Here is a 25,560-nt window from a genome sequence, read left to right on the forward strand (position 1 = left end):
TAATATGACCCCTCATAACTGCCTTGAAAGCTTCTTCCCACAAGGTGGAGTCCGAGACATCAGAAGTGTCATTGGTCTCCAAATATTCTGTAATTTTTTCAGACATGTATTTACAGAAAGTTCCATCATTAAGCAAGGAAAGGCGTAGTCGCCATTTAGCACATCGTTTAGACAGCTTAAAGTCAAAGATAATTGAGGTTGGAGCGTGATCTGAGATCAAAATGTTATGATATTTGGTATTTATTACATTAGGTATGAGTTTCGAGTCTAATAAAAAATAATCGATACGAGAGTATGAATTGTGCATTTTAGAAAAAAAAGAGTATTCTCTGTCTGTGGGATGCTGTATCCTCCAAATGTCAACTAAATTGGTGAAGGAGATGAGATTTTTCAAAACCGTGGATGCATTCGAAGGGCTACACATTTTATTTGATGACCTATCCAGGTGCCAGTCAAGGATTGTGTTATGGTCCCCTGCAACAATCACATTCGTATTAGAAAGGTCAGGTAGCTTATCAAAGATTTTGCGAAAGAAAGCTGCATCATCAATATTCGGACCATAAATGTTAAGCAGTGTTACATGAACAGAGTAAAGGTACCCAGTTACTATGAGAAATCGACCATTCGGGTCACTTACTGTAGAAATATGTCTGAAATCTATGTTTTTCTTAACCATAATTGCCACCCCGCGGGCTTTGCTAGAAAATGTGGATTGAAATATCTGATCTGCCCATCTGCAGCGCAACTGTCTCTGCCCCAATGTTCTAATGTGAGTTTCTTGGAGGAACACAAGGTCGGCAGATAAAGACCTAAGATGTGAAAACACTTTAGCTCGTTTAATTGGGTGGCCCATGCCGCGGACATTCCAGCTCACCATGGTAACCCTCCCACGCACATCATCATCCCCAGGTACCATCAGAAGGTGTAAATTGTATTACATAAGCAGCGACATAATAATTTGCCTCAAACAAAAAAACAGGAAGACCACCAACACAAAAACACACACAAAACTCGGACTTTCCCTCCCCCATCCCCACTCTCCCAAACAAAGTGAGAGAAAATATCCTAACATACTGTAAACGGGGGTTACTTCAACTATCTAGCCTGTTAAGCCCAAAGGCTAGCTAAAGGCTAAATTGTGAAACCGCTAGCTAGTTAACTACAAATTCAGTCGGCATCCCCTCCGATGAACAAACAAAATTACGGATCTGTTCAACAAAAAAAACGTTTCCCTTTGAAAAATTAGCAGGAACCCATCCTGTAAAATCATCCTATTCCTGAAACGAATTAAGCACATTAAACAAAGTTAAAGTTAAATCTATTGAGTCCAACGTCTACCTTTCGTGTGAATGACCATGTCCATGGCTCAGAGTTAACTCGTTCGCATGTTAGCCGACGCCCGCCGTCCACTCCGGGCCAGCGGCTTAAACATGGATAGACATGGGAGAGTCAGTGCACTTGGACAAAAGCTTGTATCCTCAGGATTTAAGCTTACTCGACAAGAGGGTGACCATGCCCCCACGTTGAGATTGGCTGAAACAGCTGGTCTGGAGACCAGCTAGTCAGTGTTAGTCTGTTAGCCGACATTAGCCCACCGTTGTCACCGGGCTGGGCGGCAGGTTATCCGCGAATAGTTTGGCCTCCTCCGGGGTGCTAAATATCGACGTGTCGATACCCTGGGTAACCCGGAGGCGAGCAGGGTAGATATATCCGGTTCGCAGGCTTGCCTCTTTGAGCTTCTTCCTCGTGACCTCGAAAAGACGACGTTGTTTCATTATCTCTGCCAGGAGATCAGGAAAAATGTGAATTTGCTTCCCATTGTAGTTCAGCGGGTATTGTTGTTGTGACAGTCGCATTATCCGCTCTTTCTGATGGCCGCTGTGGATCTTAACTATCATGACTCTGGGGCGCGCGAGATCGTTAGCCGGTTGTCCTCCCAGCCTATACGCCCTATCAACTTCTATGGGCATCGAGAAATGTTCTGCCCCCAACAAGTCCCGAATAAAGTTACCAATGAACTCCATGGGGCGGCCGCCTTCAATCTTTTCTGGTAGTCCGACCACTTTTATGTTCTGGCATCTGGAGCGCGCCTCCAGATCAATAACTTTATCCTGGAGGGCCTTGTTAGCATATTCTAGCCGTAGCCACTGCTGCTCCAACTGAATTAGTCGAGTGTCATGGTCACTGCTCGCATCTTCTACCATAGATATCCGTGCTCCATGTTCAGTCAGAGTGGCTTGGGTAACTTGGAGGGACACCTCCAGGGTATTAAATCGGTCATCCATCTTCTTGCTCATTTCATTTATAGCTGTAAGAATGATGGCTGTTTCAGGAGTTCCTTCTGCCGATAGTGTGATTAGCTCCGGCTCTCCACCACTAGGCCGCTCCTCATCCAGTGACGATGCTGGGTTTTCATTAAATTTCCTGACGGCTGGCTGCTTTCTGGACGACTTCTGCGTTGTCATTTTATGTCGGTCTGTTATTACAGCAGTAGACACAACTTAAAGTGGGAGTTGTACTATAAATAGTCTTTTATTCCTTAATCTCGATTTATCGGAGGGGAGCTCTAGCAAAACACATCTATTACATCATATGCACACTAGCGCCCCCCGTAGCGGGTTTTTAAGATGCTTCATGCCTCCTGTCCATCTGGGTTTGAACTTCAGCCCCAGAACTAAAAGGACAGCAGATGATGAGGTAATCGAGAGTCTGTTGTACATTAAAATCATTTGAGTTCTGATGTAATGTTTGTAAATTGGAATCTAGTGCAACCAAGCCACAAGCCTCGGTATATTCTATCCTGCACTTAGACAGCTGTGGAAACTTCCAACATGTCAAGCAAGCCATTAGTTCCTTGTAATGCCAGATGCAGTAAAGTGTGAAATGTTGAAATTCATTGAAGCAGCCATTGGGATCAAATATGTGTGTCTTCTTTTCTGCCTGGAAGGTCAGCTCAGGACTTGACTGCATGCCTGTACTCTCTTTTCCATTCTAAACATCCCACAGATCATTTATTTTTATTGCTCATCTGACTATCTGATATCAAATGGACTTTGTATTTAGTTTCTCCTGGCTCGATCTTATAGTTTGCAATACTGATTTCCTGTCATGTATCCTAGTTCCAAGGATGGGATAAGTATTGTCTATGCAGCAATATCATCCCCCTGTCATCCACATCCTTTTGTGCAGCAAATCAATGCCATGCCCTTGTCAGAACATATCTCCAACACTCTTTTCAACTCTTTGTAAAGTACTTCATCCAAATTCATCTGCCCATTTCCCATACATCCAGACTGGTCTTTAATTCTCTGTACAACAAACTCAAAATAATTTGGACTGAATTTGCAAATTCTTCACATGCCTTCATTCTTCTCTTTCTCTGCGACTTATTTGTTCTTTGTCCTCTCAACATTTATCTCTTGTGCATCTTTCCTCAGTCCCACCAATTTTGGCAGAATTTCCAGCTATCTCAGCTATTCTCTCACTGATTCTCTCTGCCAAACTCTCTGTCTCCACTTAAATACTTTCTCAAATCTATCTTATCGCATAATCATTTTAATTATCTCCTAGCCTCTCGATCACAATGCTCTGTGTCTTGCTGTCTCAGGTACAATGTTCATGGTCGGGTTTGTAACGATTTAAATTGAGGAACCTGGGCAAAAGGTTCTGCTGTACGGTGAAGATCAGATATGACCTGCCATTTCACATCATGTTGCTATTCAATAAGATGTTTAAAGTACACGATTGTAAGTTGGAGCTCGAACGAGTGAAGGAACATGGTCCATGGTATTGGCACCTGAGGTAAAAATATACCAGAGTATGTGATTTTAACAAAGCAAATGATAAGCCATATCTTCACAGAGCTGCCCTTATCTGCAGATGGAAAGCAGAGGAGGTCAATGGCCGAGGAGATGAGTAATTAGTGATGTTGGCCTTTGTTGAAGCCTAAAACAATAATTAAGTGAATGGTGGGGCGTGGGCGGGGGAGAAGAGGAATGAAAGCTCAAGCTAATCGTGGGTCTTGGGAAAGAGTTGAGTTTTAAGAGTGTAGGGTTGAACGTGGGTTAATAATTAAGAGCACGCTTCAAAGCAGCAGGGAAGTGAATGGACGGGAATGGGGCACCTAGGGAAAGAAGACCTGTAGTGTGCAATGAGGATATTAGAAATATGTCAGAAATGCAATATGTCGACACTGCAATTTCATCAACTTTGTGTGTGCAATTTAGAAATGAGGATATAATCACACTTGCAACCCCAGCCTCTCCTCTCCTCTCCACTCCATGGGATCCCTGCCAAACACTCCCATTCTAGTTATGGCAGGGTTAGTCACGGTCTAAGAAGATAAGAAACATTGGAGCTGGAGCAGGCCAGAGATTTCTACCCTGTCTTGCTAGTTAATATGATCATGACGTTTTGCTATAACATTCAGTTCCCTCAATTTAAATAAATATATTTCCTTTCTCTTTAAATGCACTCAGGGACCCAGTTCCCATAACCATCTGGGGTGGATCGTTCTGGAGGCTAACCATCCTCTATGAGAAGATCGTGTACACCTCAATTTTAAATGACCATCTCTAAACTTGTAACTATGTCCTCTTGTTCAAGGGAGATACAACGGATTGCAGATGCTGGCGTCTTGGGCAAAAAAATAAAGTGCAAGAGGAAGTCAGAGGGTCAGGCTACATCCGTGAAGGAAAATGGAAAGATGATGTTTCGGGTCAGGACCCCTCTTGAAGACTGGACTATAGAGGAAATAACTGGTAGAAAGAGGTGAGGGAGAGGGGTGGGGCTAGAGTTGGCAAGTAACAGGCGGATCCAGGTGAGGAGTGGCAGGTGAGTCAGGTAGGAACTGGGTGAAGGGATGGGGGAGTGGGAGTGGAAAGAATGATGGGTTATGTTTGTTATTTCATCTTAGTTTAGTTTAGTTTATTGTCACGTGTACCGAGTTACAATGAAAAGCTTTTGTTGCCTGCAGTCCAGTCAGCAGAAAGACAACGCAAGATTACAATCAAGCCATTTACTGTGTGTCGAAACATGATAAGGGAATAGTGTTTAGTGCAAGGTAAAGCCAGCAAAGTCCGATCAAGGATAGTCCAAGGGTCTCCAATGAGGTAGATAGCAGTTCAGGACTGCTCTCAGGTTGTGGTAGGATGATTCAGTTGCCTGATCGAAGTAAGGACATATCTGAGAGGAGTTTAGGAAGATCATAGTTAAAGTAAGAAAAGTTGTAGGAGGAGTAGAGATTTAAGAGTGTGGAGTGATTGTAATATGTGATTGTAGATCTGGTTTTGTGACTAGCATACAAATAGTTGCCTGGGATGGGCACCATCTTGGAAATGTTCCATTAGTGGAAACATTTCAACAACGAATGTCCCCAAAGATCTTACCTGTTTCAGTATGATCACCCCTCATTCTTTTAAACTCCAAAAACACTTCCACTCTGTCCCATCAAAAACTTATAGGCCAGGGACTAGAGACCCTAGTGGTGACTTGGGTCTGTGATTAGTGGTTGTGCCTCAGTGGTGGTTCTGAACCCATTGTTGTTTGTGGTTTATATCAACAATGTGGATGAGAATGTAGAAGGCATGGTTAGTGAGTTTGCTGATGACACTAAAGTGGGTGGTATCGTAGAGAAGATGGTTGTCAAAAATTTCAGCAGGATCTTGTTTAGTTGGGCAAGTGGGCTGAGAAATGTTTAATGGAATTTAATGCCGATGAGTTATTGCATTTTGGAAAGTCAAACCAGGGGCAGGACCTACACAGTGAATGGTAGGGCCCAGGGAGTGTTGTAGAGCAGAGGGATTTAGAGATGCAGATGTATAGTTACTTGAAGGTGGCGTCACAGGTCGATAGGGTGGTCAAAGAGGCTTTCAATACATTGGCCTTCATCAGTCAGGATTTTGAGTATAGAAGTTGGGATGTTATGTTACGGTTGTACTTGACAATGGTGAGGCCGCATTGAGAGCATTGTGTTTGATTTTGGTTACCCTGCTATAGGAAAGATGTTGTTAAGCTGGAAAGAGCACAGAGAAGATTCACGACGATATTGCCGGAACTTGAGGTCCTGAGCTATAGGGAGAGGTTGGACAAGCCAGGACTTTATTCCTTGGAACGCAGGAGGCTGAGGAGTGATCTTGTAGAAGTGTATAAGGGGAATAGATAGGGTAAATGCAAAGTCTTTTACCCAGAGTAGGGGAATCAATAACCAGGGGACATAACTTTAAGGTGAGATCGGAAAGATTTAATAGGAACCTGAGGGTGGTGTGTATACGGAACAAGTTGCCAGAGGAGGTAGTTGAGGCAGGTACTATAACAACATATAAAAGGCATTTGGACATGGATAGGAAAGGTTTAGAGGGAAATGGGCCAAATGCAGGAAGATGTGACTGGTGTACAAGGGGCATTGTGGTCATTATGGGCATCATGATCATCATGGTCATCATGGTCATCATGGTCATCATGGTCATCATGGGCATCATGGTCATCATGGTCATCATGGTCATCGTGGTCATCGTGGTCATCATGGTCATCATGGTCATTCATGGTCATTCATGGTCATTCATGGTCATCATAGGCATCATGGTCATCATGGTCATCGTGGTCATCATGGTCATCATGGTCATCATGGTCATCGTGGTCATCATGGGCAAGTTGGGTTGAAGGGGCCTTTTCCGTGCGGTATGACTCTATGACAGCAGCACACTTCTGATATTGAGTAAAGTTCCCTGTACACAGTCCAGCCAAGCACGCCCGGGACAAGGGCAGCATGGGTTAGATCGACAATAAGTATTTTCATCTGGGACAGAGTCTGATATCTATATACTAAAGCTCTTGTTTGTTTGTTCCTGAACTACAGCAAAAACGGTGCACGACAGCGCGACAATGTTTGGCCCACCTTACTCACCGTCGTCCCTTTGGAGCTAATGGAAGACGTTTCATTGAAATCCGTGTTATATGTTTAAAGTTATTCACATTTTAAAGTTTAAATCTATCTCCTAGGGAGGGAGTGGGGAGGGGGGGGTGGAGGGAGGGGGGGTGGAGGGAGGGAGAGGGTGGAGGGAGGATAAGGGGGTTGGGGGGGATGGAATGGGGGAGGGGAAGGGGAGGGGAAGGGGGAGTGGGGGAGGGAGGGGAGGGGAGGGGGGGAGGAGGGGAGAGGGGGAGACGATAGGGGAGGGGGAGAGGGGAGGGGGAGAGGAAAGGGGGAGGGGGGGAGGAGAGGGTGCTGCACCAATGCAGGAGAGGTTTGGGCCCAACGAGTCCACTTGGTCTAGTATAGAATAATTTCCCTCTCAAGGAATAGGAGCAGCATGGGTCAGGTATAGAGAGAGTCTCCTCTCTCAGGACAGGGGCAGCATGGGTCAGATATAGAATAAGTCTTCTCTTCTGGGACAAGGATACCCAATAGATAACTCTCCATCTCAAGAGACAGGGGCAGCACGGATCAGGGAAAGGGTGAGTCTCCTCTCTTGGAACTGAGTTGTAGAATAAATCTCCCTCTCCCGAGATAGGAAATTAAAAACAGAAAATGCTGCCAATGTTCAGCGGGTCAGGCAGCGTCTGTGGAAAGAGCAGTATGATTACCATTTCAGATCAAAATTCCTTTGACAGAATCAGTTATCTGTATTACCTACATATTACATTTTTAGTGATTCATGTGTAAGGGCCCTTTGAACACCAAAACCTTTAAACCTTCCACCATTTACAAAGGACTCTGCATTTCTGTTTTGTCGATCAAAATGGATAAGCTCACATTCTCTTCCTTCTGCCAAGTCCATGCCCACTCACATAACCTGTCTTTATCCACATGAAACCTGCCTTAATCCACATGAAACTTGTACCTACAGCCTCCTCTTGACCCACACTGCCACCAGCTTTGTGCCATTAGCATGCTCGATTATATTCCACTTAGTTCCTTCATCCAAATGTTCAATATGGATGAATAGCTTGGATCCCAGCAACGATCTCCATGACCTCCCACAAGACCACCTACTTCCCAGTGTCTCAATGAGCCATTTTCTCTCATCTTTCTTTCCTGACCTCAATCCATTCCTCAATCGATGGCAAAATGTTATCCTCATCCAATGAGCTCTAATATTCTTCCGTAACTCCTGTGTGGCACCTCATCACAGAACCTCTGTAAGTCCAAACGCAACATATCCTCATCTACTTGTTACTATCTCCTACCAGCTTTGTCAACATGAATTTCTTTTTATCAATCGTTGTTGACTCTGCCCAGTCCTATTACCATTTTTTCAGTGCCCTGTTACCGCTTCCTAAATCACTTTTTCTGTCATCTCCCATATTTCCGGTGTTGGGAATTCCAAGCTTCCTCCCTCCCTACTTTTTCAAACAGTAGGATAATATGTTCTGCTTCCCATTGATGGGAAGTATTTGAACATGGAACCGTCGAGCACAGGAACAGGCCCTTCATCCCACAATGTCCATGCTGAACATGATGTCATTAAACTAATCTCCTCAACCTGCATTTGCCCCCTATTCTCTGCATATCCATGTGCCTGTCTAAAAGCCTTTAAAACTTTTAAACTCTGCCATGTGGGTGGAGGAATGGTTGATGGAATTTAATACAGAGAAGTGTGAGGTATTGCATTTTGGGACATCAAGCAAGGGCAGGACCTATTCAGTAAATGGTAGGCCTCTGGGTAGTGTTGTAGAACAGAGGGATATAGGAGTACAGGTGCATGGTTCCTTGATGGTCAAGTCGCAGGTAGATAAGGTGGTCTAAAAGGCTTTTGGCATTTTGGCCTTCATCAGTAAAAGTATTGAGTAAAGAAGTTGGGAGGTCATGTTGCAGCTGCATAAGACATTGGTGAGATCGCATTTAGAATATTGTGTACAGTTCTGGGCACCATGTTATAGGAAAGATATTGTGAAGCTGGAAAGGGTTCAGAAAAGACTTACAAGGATGTTGCCAGGACTAGAGGGTGTGAGCTATCGGGAGAAGTTGAGTATGCTGGGTCTCTATTCCATGGAGTGCAGGAGGATGAGGGGGGGATCTTATAGAGGTTTACAAAATCATGAGAGGAATAGATCGGGTAGATGCACAGAGTCTCTTGCCCAGAGTAGGGGATTCGAGGACCAGATGACATAGGTTCAAGGTGAAGGGGGAAAGATTTAATAGGAATCCAAGGGGTAACTTTTTCACAGAAAGGGTAGTGGGTGCATGGAACAAGCTGCCAGAGGAGGTCGTTGAGGCTGGGACTATCCCATCGTTTAAGAGACAGTTAGACAGGTCCATGGATAGGACAGGTGGGACTAATGTAGCTGGGATATTGTTGGCCAGTGTGGGTAAGTTGGGCTGAAGGGCCTGTTTCCACATTGTATCACTCTATGACTCTAAACGCCACAATTGTATATTCTTCCACCACCACCCCTGCCAGCGTGTTCCAGGCGCCCACCACTCTCTGTATAAAAAAACTTGCCCTGCACGTCTCTTTTTACATTTTGCCCCTCACAAAGATATGTCCTCCAGTTGAATTTTCACCCTGGAAAAAGGTTCTGGCCCTTTGGTTTGGTGTCTGGTTGATGATAACTGGTGGATTTGGTATCCCTGCAGCCAAAGCATTGGGATACCGGGGATCTGGCGACTGCCAGCTCCATTCATTATTCCTGCACTTTTTATTTACCAGTGCTAATTGATTTCAGCTCCTAGTTCACCCCTTCCCGCTGAGGAGTTGCAAATGCTTTGGGGAGCGGAGGCAGGGCGAGGGAGGCAAGGAATCGCAACAGCGGTTTGGAGAACTGGGGAGATGCCACCAGACCTCTCAGCCTGTTCCCCGGGCAGCCCTCACATCTGTGCTGGGGTTCCGAGCCCACAGCCCTCTGGCTGCGGGTTGAGAGGGGTTTGCGACCGGGCAGGTTGAAGGATGGGGGGAGGTGTGGGGACATCTCCGGGCACCCCGGGGTGTATTCCCCCGCCCTAGGAGCTGCACCTGGTCCACATGGAAGGAAGGGTTGCCCGCTCCCAGCCTCACTCGCCAGCTGGAGTAACCTGTTACTGTGTGAGCCTTCACGCTGTTGCTGGATGCGTCCCCTCACGCGGTGTGGAGGAGCTGCGGTTACCGACTGGGGTCAGGGCGGAGAGGTGAGCGCAAATGTTCACATTTCATCTGCTCGGCAGTTATTGAAACCAAAGCCAATGTAAACTCGGCCGAGTGGCGGTCTTCAGCATAAAAGCCGCAGCAGGTACTGGAGGAGAGCGGCAGACTGGAGTGATCACTGGCGGGGTCTGCACACGGACGCCAGTGCACACCAGTGCACACCAGTGCACGCCGACCCTCCTCCACGCGAGTGCACAACGAGCCAGTGGACACCAGTGCAGGCCGATCCAGGGGCCACCAGTGCACACCGACCCCAGTGAACATTAGTGCACGCGACCCCAGTGAACACCAGTGCCCACCATTCCAGTGGACACTAGTGCACGCCGACCGCAGAGCACACCGACACCAGTGCACGCCGATCCAGTGAACACGGAACCCAGTGCACGCCGACCGCAGTGCACACTGACACCAGTGCACGCCGATCCAGTGAACACTGACCCCAGTGCACGTCGATCCAGTGAACACGTACCCCAGTGCACGCAGATCCAGTGAACACGGACCCCAGTGCACGCCGATCCAGTGCACGCCGATCCAGTGGAGGAGCGTCTGAATTCGACATCGCGGTAAGTTTCCAATCCACGGCAAACAGTGTAGTCAGTTGCAACTGATCGGGCATCTGGACTGCCACAGACACTGGCACATCAAGTCAAGCTTCCAACATCTGGCAGCATCAGCCTCGGCTGCTGGGTGAAAACACGCTCCACAACAGATTAACTTTCGCACAGTGCAGACAAAACCATGGATGTTATGAAAAGATAGAGTAAATGGAGTTTGCACGTTCACCTGTGACCACAAGGGTTTCTCCCGGGTGCTCCGTTTCCTCCCACGTCCCAAAGACGTGCAGGTCGATGGGAAAGAACCAAAGTGCTGGAGTAACTCAGCGGGTCAGGCAGCATCTCTGGGGAACATTGATCGGTGAAAAGGGTCTCTCAGTCTGAAGATAGGTTCCTACTCCAAAACCTGTCAGATTTCTTCAGAGATGCTGCCTGACCTGCTCAGTTACTCCAGCACTTTGTGCATTTCTTTGGTGTAAACCAGCATCTGCAGTTCCTTCTTATTACAAGTCGGTGGGTTAAGAGATGAGGAGGGTGGTGAATCTGTGGAATTTATTGCCACAAAAGGCAGTGGAGGCCAAGTCAATTGATATTTTTAAGGCAGATTCTTGGTTAGTATGGGTGTTAGGGGAGAAGGCAGGAGAATGGGGTTAGGAGGGAGAGATAGAATGGCGGAGTAGACTTGATGGGCTGAATGGCCTAATTCTGCTCTTATCACTTATGAACATGAAGTTCTTACCATTGGTTGCAACCCGGAGTTCTGGACCACTGATCCAGAGACATGAGCTCAAATCCCATCTGGGGAATTTAAATTCAATTAATTAAATAATCTAGAATCAGAAGGATAGTATTCATATTGTTTTTGTTGTTTTGATGTGGTTATGCTTTATTCTTAATTGTTAACTGTGTGTTTGTGTTGTCATTTGTGAGCGGAGCACCAAGGCACATTCCTTGTATATGCACATACTTGGCCAATAAACTTATTCATTCATTCAAACTTATTCATTCATACGGTAAAGATGTATTTCCGATTTTCCAATCTACCTGCACTTTCTTTTAACTGCACATTCTCTGGTGGTAACACGGTATTGTGCACTCTATTTATTTTCTCCTTTGCCTTGCCCGTTGTACTCCTGTGTGGTGCGCTGAGTTTGTGTGCCTATGATGCTATTGCAAGTAAGACTTTCATTGTACCTGTACATCGTGCATGGGTCAATAAACTTGATTGACTTCATGGTGTGATCTGGCACACAAAACAACACTTTTTCCTGTATCTCGGTAAACCAATATCAATACCAACGACCGTGAACTGTTATTCCAAGCCTCCTTTGATAAAGGAAATCTGTTATAGTTATCCACGTTGGCCTCGATGTGATGGACTCAATAATGCCATCTTAGGACTTATTGGGGTCAGGATGGGATCAACCATGGCGCAGCGGTATAGTTGCTGCCTTACGGCGAACGCAACGCCGGAGACCCGGGTTCGATCCCGACTATGGGCGCCGTCTGTACGGAGTTTGTACGTTCTCCCCGTGACCTGCGTGGGTTTACTCCAAGATCTTCGGTTTCCTCCCACACTCCAAAGACGTACAGGTTTGTAAGTTAATTGGCTTGGTAAATATAAAATTGTCCCGAGTGGGTGTAGGATAGTGTTAATGTGCGGGGAATCGCTGGTCGGCGCGGACCCGGTGGGCCGAAGGGCCTGTTTCCGTGCTGCATCTCTAAACTGAACTAAACAATGTTCCAGTTAATTATGCACATTAAAACAACACGAAGGGTACTCGCATGGTTAAAGTGGCACCTGCAAAAGCAGTCAAATTAAAAATTGGAAATCCAGAATGAAACGCACCAGACGTGCTGAGCATTTCCTGTAGTTTCGGTATTTCATGTACCAAATCACCTTGGTATTGGTATATTCTCGTTATGTGTACCGAGATACAGTGAAAGACTTTGTGTGTTATCCAGTTAAATCATGATATACCTGAGTACAATCAAGCCAGCCACAAGTACAACAGGTAGTGCAAAGAGAAAAATAACAGAGTGCAGAATATAGTGTTACAGCCTTATAGCATTACAGTACTTGACCCATTCAACAGTACCCACCTTGCTGACATTATGATGCAGTGGTGTTGGAAATTGAACTCCCTCATCACCCTCCCCCCTACTCCACCTCTCCCCGTGATGTGCCGACTGATTCCTCACCAATTTGAAAGCTGGTGAACTTCTACCGCACATGTGAATGAGCACATACATCTGCCCAACACATTGCAGTAAGAAGCAAAACACTAGCGAGCATGTATCCGGAGTTCTAGGTCAGCATTGTAGTGACAACCCACTGTAAAAAAAGTTTAAAAAAAATAAAGTTAGAGTTATGGGATCACACAGCACAGAAACAGACCCTTGTGAATGGAGGGAGATGGGTCACATGCAGACAGAGGAGATGAGTTTAAGCTGGCACCGTGGACATGGACATGGTGGGCTGAGGAGGCTGTTCCTGCACTGTGATGTTCTATATATTCCATGTCTCGTTCAGGCTGCATGTTGCAACTTCTTTACATCGAGTTTACTACCTAATTGCACATCACTCAGTGTCATCCTTAGACACTTCCTTATGAAGGTTTTGTACGGTTACTGGAGCAAGAGTAACTTGGCCTGATGCAATTAATCATCAGTCCCCCAGGTCAAGTTACCAACCTGTTACTGAGGCACATCTATCTCTACCTCGCAGTATAGAGAACCTTACAGAGTAACACTTCTGGTCCTTTTATGCACTAACAAAATGAAACTGTCCGAGGCCCCTCAGAGTAGTCAGCCTTTTTAGTCTAGTTTAGAGATACAGTGTGGAAACAGGTCCTTCGGCCCGCGCCAACCAGCGATCATCCATATACTAGCTCTATCCTACACACGAAGAATAATTTACAGAAGACAATTAACCTACAAATCTCTACATCTTTGGAATGTGGGAGGAAACTGGAGCACCCGGAGACAACCCACAGGGAAAACGTCACAGGGAGAAAGTGCAAACTCTGTCCAGACAGCAACTGTAGTCAGGACCAAACCCGGGTCTCTGGCCTGTGAGGCAGCAGCTCTACAGTGGAGATTCAGGCTAGTTGCAGAGATGTGGCCAATTTCCTGGGTTCTTTCGCATCAGTTGCTTCCATAGAGTAAATAGCAGTACAAAGATGAATTATACAGCAAGACATTAACAAAGTAAAACCAGATAGTTATTTTGAAAAAGCTCACAGACCCCTCCTTTCTGATTCGGGGTGAGAGGTTTGGCTATGTTCATGGGTGTTGAAGCTACAGCGAAATGTACCAAAGCAACCAGTGAATTTACTGTTTCCGAGTGACAGAAATTCAAACTTGAACTGGAAAAATCCAATCTTCTGATGAGTAGCAAATGTGAGGGTGACATTCAAGTGCAGGTTGGAGTGGGCATGGGGGTTGTCAAAAGCAGCCCATCTCTCCGTAACCAGAATGATGTTGGTAACTTGATATACTGCCACTTCGCAAGTTACCACAATCATTACGCCAGGTGATATTTCATTGGCTGAAAGTTTCGATTTAGATTTAGCGATACAGCGCAGAAACAGGCCCTTCGGCCCACCGGGTACGCGCCGCCCAGCGATCCCCGCCTATTAGCACTATCCTACACCCACTAGGAACAATCTTTTACATTTGCCCAGCCAATTAACCTACAAACCTGTGCGTCTTTGGAGTGTGGGAGGAAACCGACGATCTCGGAGAAAACCCACGCAGGTCACGGGGAGAACGTACAAACTCCGTACAGACGGCGCCCGTACTCAGGATCGAACCCGAGTCTCCGGCGCTGCATTCGCTGTAACTCTACCGCTGCGCCACCGTGGATCTGATCTAAGTTGCTTTCGGCTGCCATGAGAGGAACGCCCAGAGATATGGCGAGATTGCTTTATTGTCTTGAAAGTTTTCAATCCCCATGGATGGCGGTGGAGGCATTACAACAGGGATGTTTAAAAGGCCTTTAGATAGGCACATAGATATACAGAGAATGGAGAAACATGGATCACATGCAGGCAACGGAGATTAGTTTAACCTGGCATCATGTTCGGCACGGACATTGAGGGTCAAAGGGCCTGTTCCTGTGCTGTACCGAAGATAGACACAAAATGCTGGAGTAACTCAGCGGGACAGGCAGCATCTCTGGATAGAAGGAATTGGTGACGTTGAATGGTCTCGACCCGAAACGTCACCCATTCCTTCTCTCCAGAGATGCCGCCTGTCCCGTTGAGTTACTCCTGCATTTTGTGTCGATCTTCGGTTTAAACCAGCATCTGCAGTTCCTTCCTGCACATTCCTGTGTAGTGCCATTCTATGTTCTACATTCTAAGCTCATGAATGACTTGACGATATCTGTCACCATTACCTCTCTCGGCCAATTTCATGATTCCCAATGTTAATGTTCATGAGAACATCTGTCTGATTTCTTTGGTTTAAATAAAACAAGCAGCATTTTCAATGTACCTCCATCAATCCTGGCTTGTACTAAGTTTTAGAAACGTCAGCCATTGCCCGACTCCCTTCTCCCTACATTTCCTCAAATCCTTGGCATTGCGCCCTTTGTGTAATGCTAAAACAATCCAAAGATGCAATGATTGTGAAAGAACCCAGGAAGTAGATCGCCTCTCTACCCACGAGCCCTGGTTCTCTGCTATCTGACTAATGTGAGGTATCTCAGTGAGCAACTCATTCTTTATGCCTGCATTCATTCCGAGTAAAATGTAATGTTAGTCTGGTTGTTAATTCCACAATCACTCTATATTGTGCAGTGTTTTATTATTTAACAGTTCGTAAAGGGAAAGGAATGGGTAAAGGGATAGGAGGCTTAAGGATTAGTGGTCATCAATTAAAGTGAGAGGGGCAAAGTTTAAAGAAGATGTACAGGGCAACTCTTTCACACAGAGAGTGGTGGGTGTCTGGAACATGCTGCCAGAGGTGGTGGTGGGGGCAGATACGAAAGTGGCATTTAAGAGGCTTTTAGAGAGATACATGGATAAGCATGGAATGAAGAGATATGGATGATGTGCAGGCAGATTCGTTTATTTTGGATTATGTCCAGCATGGACACTGTAGCCTGAAGAGCCTATCCCTGCGCTGTACAGTTCTATGTTCTGTGTTGGCGACATTTGAATTAGACTTATCTGCTGCACATGTTAACATTTATTTTCAGATGCATTGAGATAATGTAAAGCAAGCATAAAATGAATTGATGATTGAAGGCAAACACTGTGTGTCAGCTCAGGAGCCTCTGACAAGGCTCTCCTCTTTAATGGTGTGTTCCTGACGAAGACAATGTGGACCGACTATTCACTTCACACCTTGTTCATCCACTCCGAGCCTGTGGTAACTTTCACAAATGATTGTACTTCTTCAATTTTGTTTGAAGAGGGACTAAAATACACCCTCTTCCAGCCCTCTGGCCTGCAGACTGATATTAGAAAAGGTCTAGGGCCGCACAACTTAGAAAGCACAAAAAACAGTCATTTGGCCCACCAGGTGCATGCTGACGCATAAACCCCACGTAAGCTTCTTCTTACAGTCCTTACCTTACTCCTTCTCCCTTGTATGTTTGTCCAACGTTCCCGTAAACACGTCCCTGCTACTCCCTTTCGTAACTCCATTTTGGAGCATATTCATAAGACATAGGAGCAGAATGAGGCCATTCAGCCCATCAAATCCACTCCGCCATTCAATCATGGCTGATCTATCTTTCCCTCTCAACCACTTTCTCGTGCCTTCTACCCGTAACCCATGACACCGTTACTAATCAATCTCGGCTTGGGGGAGAATATTAGAGAGTCGTAGAGAGATGCAAGCCATTCGGCCCACAGTCCATGGACCATCAATCACCCATTGTCACTTATCCTACATTAATCCCCTTCCACATTATCATCAATCACTCTCTTATTTTACAGTAACTAATTAATGTACCAACCTGCACGTCTTTGAAACGTGGGAGGAAACTGGAGCACAAGGAGAAAAACGCGGTCACGGGGAGAACATGCAAACCCACGCAACAGCGCCAGAGGTCGGGATCAAACATATGTCTTTGGAGGTCTGAGGCAGCGGCTTTACCAGCTGCACCCCTGCACTGCGATTCGCCTTTTTTCCCCGCCAAACACAGTATTGCAATATCGCCTATTCATTCCCTCCACAGAGGCTGCCTGGCCCACTGAGTTACTCCAGCACTTTGTATTTCACAGAGACAGTGCAGCATTGTTGGAGTTGCTGGCCATTATTATACAGCTTTGTAGGAACTTGTTGAGGACAAATTGCCTGTACCACTTCCCCACATTTACCACAGTGAACTGGATACTCCAAAAACTGTCCGTGATGTGCTTGACAATGCGTAGCTCTTTCATCAATGTGAGAACATTTTTACCTCTCTTTTTATTCTTAAACTACATTTAAATGTATGTCATTGAATTTTTAATTACATTGAATTAAAATTGAGATGAAATTCCACTTCTAAATTTGTGTTTAGAACAGTGCGAGAGAAATTGATTTGAGCCTGCATGATCTTGAGGAATCTTGACAGGGTGATGGGAGATGATGTTTCTTCTTGTGTGAGAACCTCAAGTGCCTTTGTATCTGTATTGCAGGACAGAAGGGGCTGAACACCATTGCCAGTGCAGGGCTCGGGTCATGGAAGGTGCAGGAATCCAGTGCCACTGAGCTGGCTGGCCCTAGCACTGGGGCAGATGGCTTTCCCCAACTGCAAGTACGAGCTGGATCAGGAACACAACAGAGCAGTCGCAGAGACAGGTACAACCTTATATCAGCCGGGCGCAGTGAATCATAGGAACATGTCAGTAATGTCCCTGTGGCACCTGTGGACGGTGAATTGTACACTGTTCAAAGGCCTGTGTTTGATATTTCTGTTCCTTCCCCATCTTATCAAAGACACTTTGCTCCTCTGAACATTCTTCACCTGGCTGTTCCACATCGTGTTCTGCTCCCGCCTTCGTAAAGCCTTGCAGTGTTTCTCTTCTATGTGATTATTTATCAAACTCCTTGCTTCCTTCGGTCTCTGTTCTTCCTTTCACCGCTTGCAGACCCCAGCTCAGAGTCATTGCCGCCTTGTCCGTTCTCCCAGCACCAGCGCGCTCTGAATTTCACCCCACCACCTGGCCTTATTTTGTCCCTGTCAAACAGGCCAGAAAGCTGAAGCCTAAACATGTTCCACGTTGTCCATAGTTACATTGACGATCATCTCCTGTATTTTATATTGTTGAATATTTAACTTTTTCTTGAAATAAATGTGTCTGGTCTTCGGAAATTTGGCATGTCTCCAGCGGCTCCATTGCTACAGATGCACCCAAGGACATCCTCTCCTGAGGCATCACAGATTAGTTTTAAAGCTGCTCTGCCCAAGACCACAAGAAAACACAAGGAGTTGTGAATTCAGTTCATCACACAAACCAACCTCCCCCATTGACTCCATGTACACTTCATGTAGAAACGAGGAACTGTGGATGCCGGTTAATACACAACAAGACACAAAGTGCTGGAGTAATCAAACTGAAGAAGGGTCTCGACCTGAAACATTTTGTATCTTGTATCTTGTGGTTATCATTTCCGAAGAGTCCATTAGGGACTATACTGGAAGTATCCTACACCCACTAGGGACAATTTTTAACACTATCCTACACCCACTAGGGACATTTTTTAACACTATCCTACACCCACTAGGGAGATTTTTAAAAACTTTTTACCAAGCCAATTAACCTACAAACCTGTACGTCTTTGGAGTGTGGGAGGAAACCGAAGATCTTGGAGAAAACACCGAGGCAGATCACGGGGGAACATACAAACTCCGTACAGACAGCGCCCGTAGTCAGGATCGAACCCTGGTCTCCAGCACTGCATTCGCTGTAAGGCAGCAACTCTACCGCTGCCGCACCGTCGCCTATCCACGTTCCCCAGAGATGCTGCCTGACCTGCTGAGTTACTCCGGCACTTTGTGTCCATTCCATGTACTCTTCATGCTGGTTCAGGAAAGCAGCCACCATAGTCAAGGCCCACTCATACACCAGCCATTCTTTCTTCTCCCCTCTCCCATCGGACGCAAGATACAAAAGCCTGAAAGCATGTACCACCAGATTCAGGAACTGTTGCTTCCCCTTTATTGTCACACTCTTGATCATAACCTTTCATGAGCCAAGGATGAATTCCTGATCTTCCAATCTATCCTGTTGAGGCCCTTGCACTTTTTAAAATCTGCACTTTCCCTGCATGTAAAAATATACTCTTTATTTTCTCTTTTGCATTAGATGGTGAGTGCATGTATGATCTGAACTGCCTGAGTAGCATGCAAAACCTTTTTTTTTTCACCCTGTCTTGGCACATGTGACAATTATAAACCAATACCCAAGTGTACACTGCTTCTGCAAATTGGTTCTGAGCATCTCAAGAATAAATTTCTTCCGCAAACAACCGTAGATTGAGAGCATGTATGATGGCCATTCAGTCTCTTGTGCCTGTGCCATCTCTTTTTAAAACATGGACCCAGCGAGTCCAGTTCAACTGCCCTTTCCTTTCAAGTATATATCTAATTCCTTATTGAAGTTTTCCATTGAATCTGTTTCTACAGCTTTCCCGGGGCTGTGTGTTTCAAATTACAAAAACTCATGGAATAAAAATATTTCTCCTCATCTCCCTTCTGGTTATTTTGCTGATTCCTTAAAATTTGCAACTTCGAATGAGGCTCCAGTCACTGGGAACAATTTCTCCTTCCATGAACTGTGAAATCTCTTCTTGGGTTTTTTTTAAACAATCTCCCACCTTTCACTGATCTGGCGAGGTTATGCTAAACCTCTTATGGGCTGAGATACTTCTGAAAGTGTGGAGCCCAAAATGGGACCCAGCCCTCCAGCCGATCTCATCACGATTAACATCACTTCCTTTCATTTGTCCTCTGTCCCTCCATTAGTCCACTTTTAACCAGCCGTTTCCACTTGTCCTGCCATCTGCCAGGGGGTTATGTGTACACGCACCACAGGGAGTTTGTGTACACGCACCCAGGTCTCTCAGCTCCTGCACTACCCTTCACGGTTACTACATTTTGTCTCCTGTTTCATTCTTCCTCTAAAAACTTTGCGTTAAACTGTATGTGCCTCTTGTTCAGTTTAGTTTAGTTTAGAAATACAGCGAGGAAACAGGACCTTCGGCCCATCGAGTCTACATTGACCAACGATCACCCATGCACAAGTTCAACCCAACACACTAGGGACAATTTATAGAAGCCAATTAACGGACAAACCTGCACGTCTTTGGAATGTGGGAGGAAGCGGGAGCACCCAGAAAAAACCCACGCAGTCGCAGGGAGAACATACAAACTCCACACAGACAGCACCCATATTCAGGATCGAACCTTAGTCTTTGATGCTGTGAGCAGCTCTACCTCTGTGCCACTGTGCCACCCCATGTATGTACTCCTGTACTCTACAGGTATAACACTCTATATGCATAACCTCCTAAAACATATAACTGAAAGATAGCCAAAGGCTAAAATCATTAGACTGGGAAAATAGATCCTGTATGTGTTCTAGAGAAACATACATCTACCATGTCCTGTGGCCTCTCTTTGCTGCCTGGGAACTTTGCTTCATTAGTAAATAGCAGGACCCTTAATAGCATTGATGGACCGATGCATCTTGGGGTCCAATCCATAGCTTCCTGAAAGTAGCAATGCAAGTGGATAGAGTGGCAAAGAAGTCTTAAGGTACGCTTGCCTTCAAAACTCAGGGCATTGAGTGTAAGATTCATGAAGTCACGTTGCAGCTTTATAAAACAATGGTTAGGCCGCATTTGGAGTATTGTGTGCAGGACTGGTCGTCCCCATTACAGGAAGGATGTGGAGGCTTTGGAGAGGGTGCAGAAGAGGTTTACCAGAACGCTGCCTGGATTAGATGGTACCAACTGTAAAGAGAGCTTGGACAAAGTTGGTTTTCTCTGTTACGTCAGAGGCTTAGGAGAGACCTAATAGAAGTGATAAAATGATGAGAGGGAAAGATAGGATATAGACAGTCAGAACAGTTTTCCCAAGGTGGAAATGTCATATACAAGAGGAGATAGCTTTAAGGTGATGAGGGGTAAAATTTAAAGGAGATATGCGGGACAAGTATTTTCTCTGAGAGAGTGGTGTGCCTGGAAGGTGCTGCCATGCGTTGTGGTGGAGGCAGATATGGTGTTTAAGAAACTTTTAGATGGACACATGGATTTTTAAAGAATGGAGGAATAAAGGGATTAATTTAGCATCATGTGTGGCATCGACTTCATGGGCCAAAGAGCCTATTCCTGTGTATACTGTTGCATGTTCCAAACTCTAATCTGGAGTTGAATGTCATAGATTGGTTTGCCCTACATTCCAGGCACAAAGCAGATGTCTTGACTCTGGGTTTTGGATGACAACTGCTGACAATAACTTTCATTTTGAACATTAATATTGGTGTAAACGGTGAAATGCATGTCCCCCCAAAGGTAGTTGAATTCAACCAACGTACTCCAGTGCGATAATGTCCAACACAACGTGAAGTGTATGGCGTAGCACCGGTGACAGGGGAATAATGAGGCTCTGGGCTTTGTATAAGCTGCTCTTTCTGAGCGTATTTACGAAAACACAATGTGAAATACTGGTCACTCTATTGCAGGCTTTGGAGAGGGTGCAGAACAGGTTTACCAGAACACTGCCTGGATTAGAGAATATCAGTATCAGTCTGAAGAAGGTCCCGACCCAAAATGCCACCAGTCTAATTCCCTCCACAGATGCTGCCTAACCCGCTTTGTTCTTCCAGTACTGCACTTCTCCAGCATCGGCAGCCTCTTGTGCTTCCATTTGACAAAGATATTGAACGATTCCCTCCGCAGGAAGGAACTGCCGATGCTGGTTTAAACCGATGATAGACACAAAAAGCTGGAGTAACTCAGCGGGTCAGGCAGCGTCTCTGGAGAAAAGGAATAGGTGGCGTTTTGGGTCGAGGCCCTTCTCCAGACTGAGAGTCTCAAGAAAGGGAAACAAGAGGTATAGACTGTGATATAGAAAGATATAGAACAAATGAATGAAAGGTATGCAGAAAAGTAACGATGGTCAATGAAAGCTGGAGCCCACAATGGTCCAATTGTTGGCTGTGGGCTAGGTGATTATGAGTTATGCAGACAATGGTGTTGAACAGGACAACAGTGAAACCAGTACAACGACTAGGTGGGGGAGGGACGGAGAGAGAGGGGATGCAAGGGCTACATGAAGTTAGAGAAATCACATTCATACTGCTGGGCGTGTAAGCTGCCCAAGTGAAATATGAGGTGCTATTCCTCCACTTTGCATTTGTATGATAACTAGGGTAGGTTCCCTTTCAGGTGAGGCAGATTTTGCTATGAACTCTGCCTGCCGGGGATTGTACATTCCTGAGCACAGCTTGTATTTACATATCGATGGCCGGGAGCCAGTCTGCCACCTTCCTTACTCACTAATAACAAAACGATTAGTGCCAAGTAACTGAGTTACTAATGTGTCATCTTGAGAAACAGCATTTTAACAGGGGATAACTCATGATGATTGATCTGCTTTATATTTCAAAGGATTCATTTTGCAGGTGTTTCCATGGTCAAGACTTTGGAGGACATTTTAAAGAAACATTTGTCTGTCAATAGCGTAATGACACTTCAATTGCTGAAAATTAACCCTAGAATTATTATCGTGCGTGCTTTTTTTCTGAGGGAGGAATTCGTACAGATTTAAACATCTAAATTTTAACTCAGCCACCTGTACCAAGCTGCTGAAATCACATCTTATTACTTTCTATGTGATGCAATAATTTCAGCATGAAATAACTTGTTATACAGGCACAAGAAAGAGGCATGCACTTTTCTTTGCAGACGAATCACACATTCTGCACGAAACTCTTCGGCCAGTTCATGTATTGTGGGTGAAACATTGGCCAGAACTTGCCCGCATTTTCATAATGAGATGGGATGTCTCAAAGTGAATCCAGAGAAGTCTTCCTACCTTTGAGAAGACGTCCAGACAATTGTAAAAGAAGGTCATGGCTCTGGCTAGGGGTGTCTGCGCAGCACTCGGAATCGAGACCACTGCCCTTAATGCCAAGAGGTGACGAGGGTTTAATTGTCGTATGCACTGACAATTAAAACAATGAAATTCTTACCTGCTGCAGCTTAACAGGCCTGCGAACACAATACACATAGATCATGTAAAATAAACAAAATAATAATGAACTAATAACCCCAATAATACCGATAGAAAGTCCTTCGAGTAATTAAAGACAGTCCATGGTTTATAGTCGAGGTTAGTGTTGTGTAATGTTCATGAGCTGGCTGTTTGTTGAGACAAGCTATTCTTAAACCTGGTATTGTACGCATTAATAGCCTGCATTTGTAAATACAGAGCATTTTCCCACTGTCTGCAAGTGAGAAAAATCTCAGATGTAGCAAAAAAGAGTATAACACTTCAGGAAGAATGAAATGGCAGACAAGAAATTCAATGGTGCAGTGCTAGAGTAGCCTTTCATCGCCAGAGACCCAAGTTTGATCCTGACTACAGGTGCTGTCTGTACGGAATTTGCATGTTCTCCCTGTGACCACGTGGGGGGTTTTCCGGGTGCTCTGATTTCCTCCCATATTCCCAAGACGTACAAGTTTGTAGGTTAGTTGGCTTCTATAAATTGTCCCTAGTGTGTGTGTGTGATAGAATTAGTGTACGGATAACCATTGGTCAGCTTGCAGTGTTCTGAGTTGCTGCCCATGGTGAGACAACTCCAATAAAATAGGTTGGAAGGAACTGCAGATGCTGGCTTAAATCGAAGATAGACACAAATGCTGGAGAGAAGGATTGAGTGATGTTTCAGGAAGAGTCTGAAGGAGGGTCTCGACCCGAAACGTCATCCATTCCTTCTTTCCGGAGATGCTGCCTGTCCGGCTGAGTTACGCCAGCATTTTGTGTCCAATAAAATAGGGTTTCCTTTCTCTGCTGGCAGGTTGCAAACTTTAGGCCTTCGCAGACTGCAACAGTCAGTCCACAGACTCCAGCCCCCAGTCAGTGATAGGATACACATGCAATTTTACAACTTGCACTGTGTACCACAGCAAAACAGATGTTTACACAGGTACCTTTTTAAGGGCAGTCATTCTTACTTTAAACTTCCAATTACACCAAAGGAGGCCCTTCAGCCAAAAGGAGCCATGCTGTCCCGAAGGGGGTGAAGCCCCATCAGTTCCATTCCCTTCTCCCTCAACTTCTCCCTTGCTCATTTTGGCATTCACTTTTTCCCCAGAGTGGAAATATCAATTACTAGGAGGGCAGAGCTTCAATGTGAGAGGGGGAGAGCTGAGAGCAGATTCATGAAACCAGATTCTTACACAGAAAGTGGAAACACACTGGCAGGGAAAGTGGTGGAAGCTGATACAACAGCAAAGTTTAAGAGGCATTTAGACAGGTCCATGAACAGGCAGGGGATATATAGACTATGTGCAGGCAGATGGGATTGGTTTAGATTGGCATCGTAGTCGGTGAAGACACAGGGCATGTTTCTGTGCTGCTCTGGCCTATTTTCTATGCAGAGAAGACTACAGTAAGGATTAAGGATCAGTGAGTCATACAGCACATAAACTGGCCCTTCATAAACTAATCTCTCCACGCCTTTCCTATCTAAGTATCCGTCAAATCATGCCTTTAAACCTTATAATGAACATTCCTGGAGGAACGCAATGGGTCAAACAGCATTTGTGGGGGAGGGAAGTGTTGACGTCTCAACACCGTGATGTAGGCTTTAGACTCAATACCTTGGCAATTTCTACAGTAGGCTGCAGGGATATTTACTAACTCCCATTTTGAAATAGCACCGAGACTTAAGAATGCAACGCTTTCTGAATACTGCAGGAATTTTTAGGCCATTTGAAAATAGTTGAGTAGTTTCCGTGTTAATATTAGAGGAATTGGAGGCTAATTCACTGAACACTCATTGTGAATGCCTGGGCAATGTTGGTGCCACTGCTAATCTTATGCAATGTCATTTTAGGGCTACACCTTTAAGAAGGATTAGTAGTTAGCGAAGTTTAGAGTCATAGAATCGCATGAAATAGGTCCTTCGACCCAACTGGTCCATGCCGACCAAGACACCCCATCTCAGCTAATCCCATTTGTCTGTGTTTGGCACATTTTCCTCTAAACCTTTCCTCTCCGTGTGAATGTCCAAGTGTCGTTCTAATGGCTGGCTGGCTGGAAAGTTAATCTGACACCAGTGACATGTTGTTGTAACAACACCCTCTGTGTAGAATGGCAGACGTGTTACACGTTGCTTAAATGATGTCAGACATTAGCTGCCAGTTGAATCTGTTCCCTGTTTCACTCTGCGCTTTGAATTCACTTGGCTGCATTGTGAGGCAGCTGGCTATATTAAACGGCAGCTGGGGTTTTTTATCCAGCTACACACAACTAAATGACGTGATGGCAGAGTTGCTATGCAGAGGGGAGTGAGTGAGGATCAATTGGTACAGCATTCTCTCCCAGCGACAGATCCGCATTGGCTGCACTTGCCACGATTGTCCAACCAGTCTGGAGAAGGGCCCCGACCCGAAACGTCACCCATTCCTTCTCTCCGGTGATGCTGCCTGTCCCGCTGAGTTACTCCAGCTTTTTGTGTCTATCTTTTGTGTAACCACTCTTATTAGTTCACTGTGAATGGTCGAACAACGTCACAGGCTGCACGTGTAAAAGAGCAGCCACAACAGATTAACCCCCGTTTTAATCAACGTCGCACTGGCACAAGGCGCAGAGCAGGGAATTATGCGAAACCCGTACAAAGCGTGAATCCAGCCCACAACTTTGGAAAAAA

Source organism: Rhinoraja longicauda, chromosome 26, assembly GCF_053455715.1.
Source record: "Rhinoraja longicauda isolate Sanriku21f chromosome 26, sRhiLon1.1, whole genome shotgun sequence".
NCBI classification, from domain to species: domain Eukaryota; kingdom Metazoa; phylum Chordata; class Chondrichthyes; order Rajiformes; family Arhynchobatidae; genus Rhinoraja; species Rhinoraja longicauda.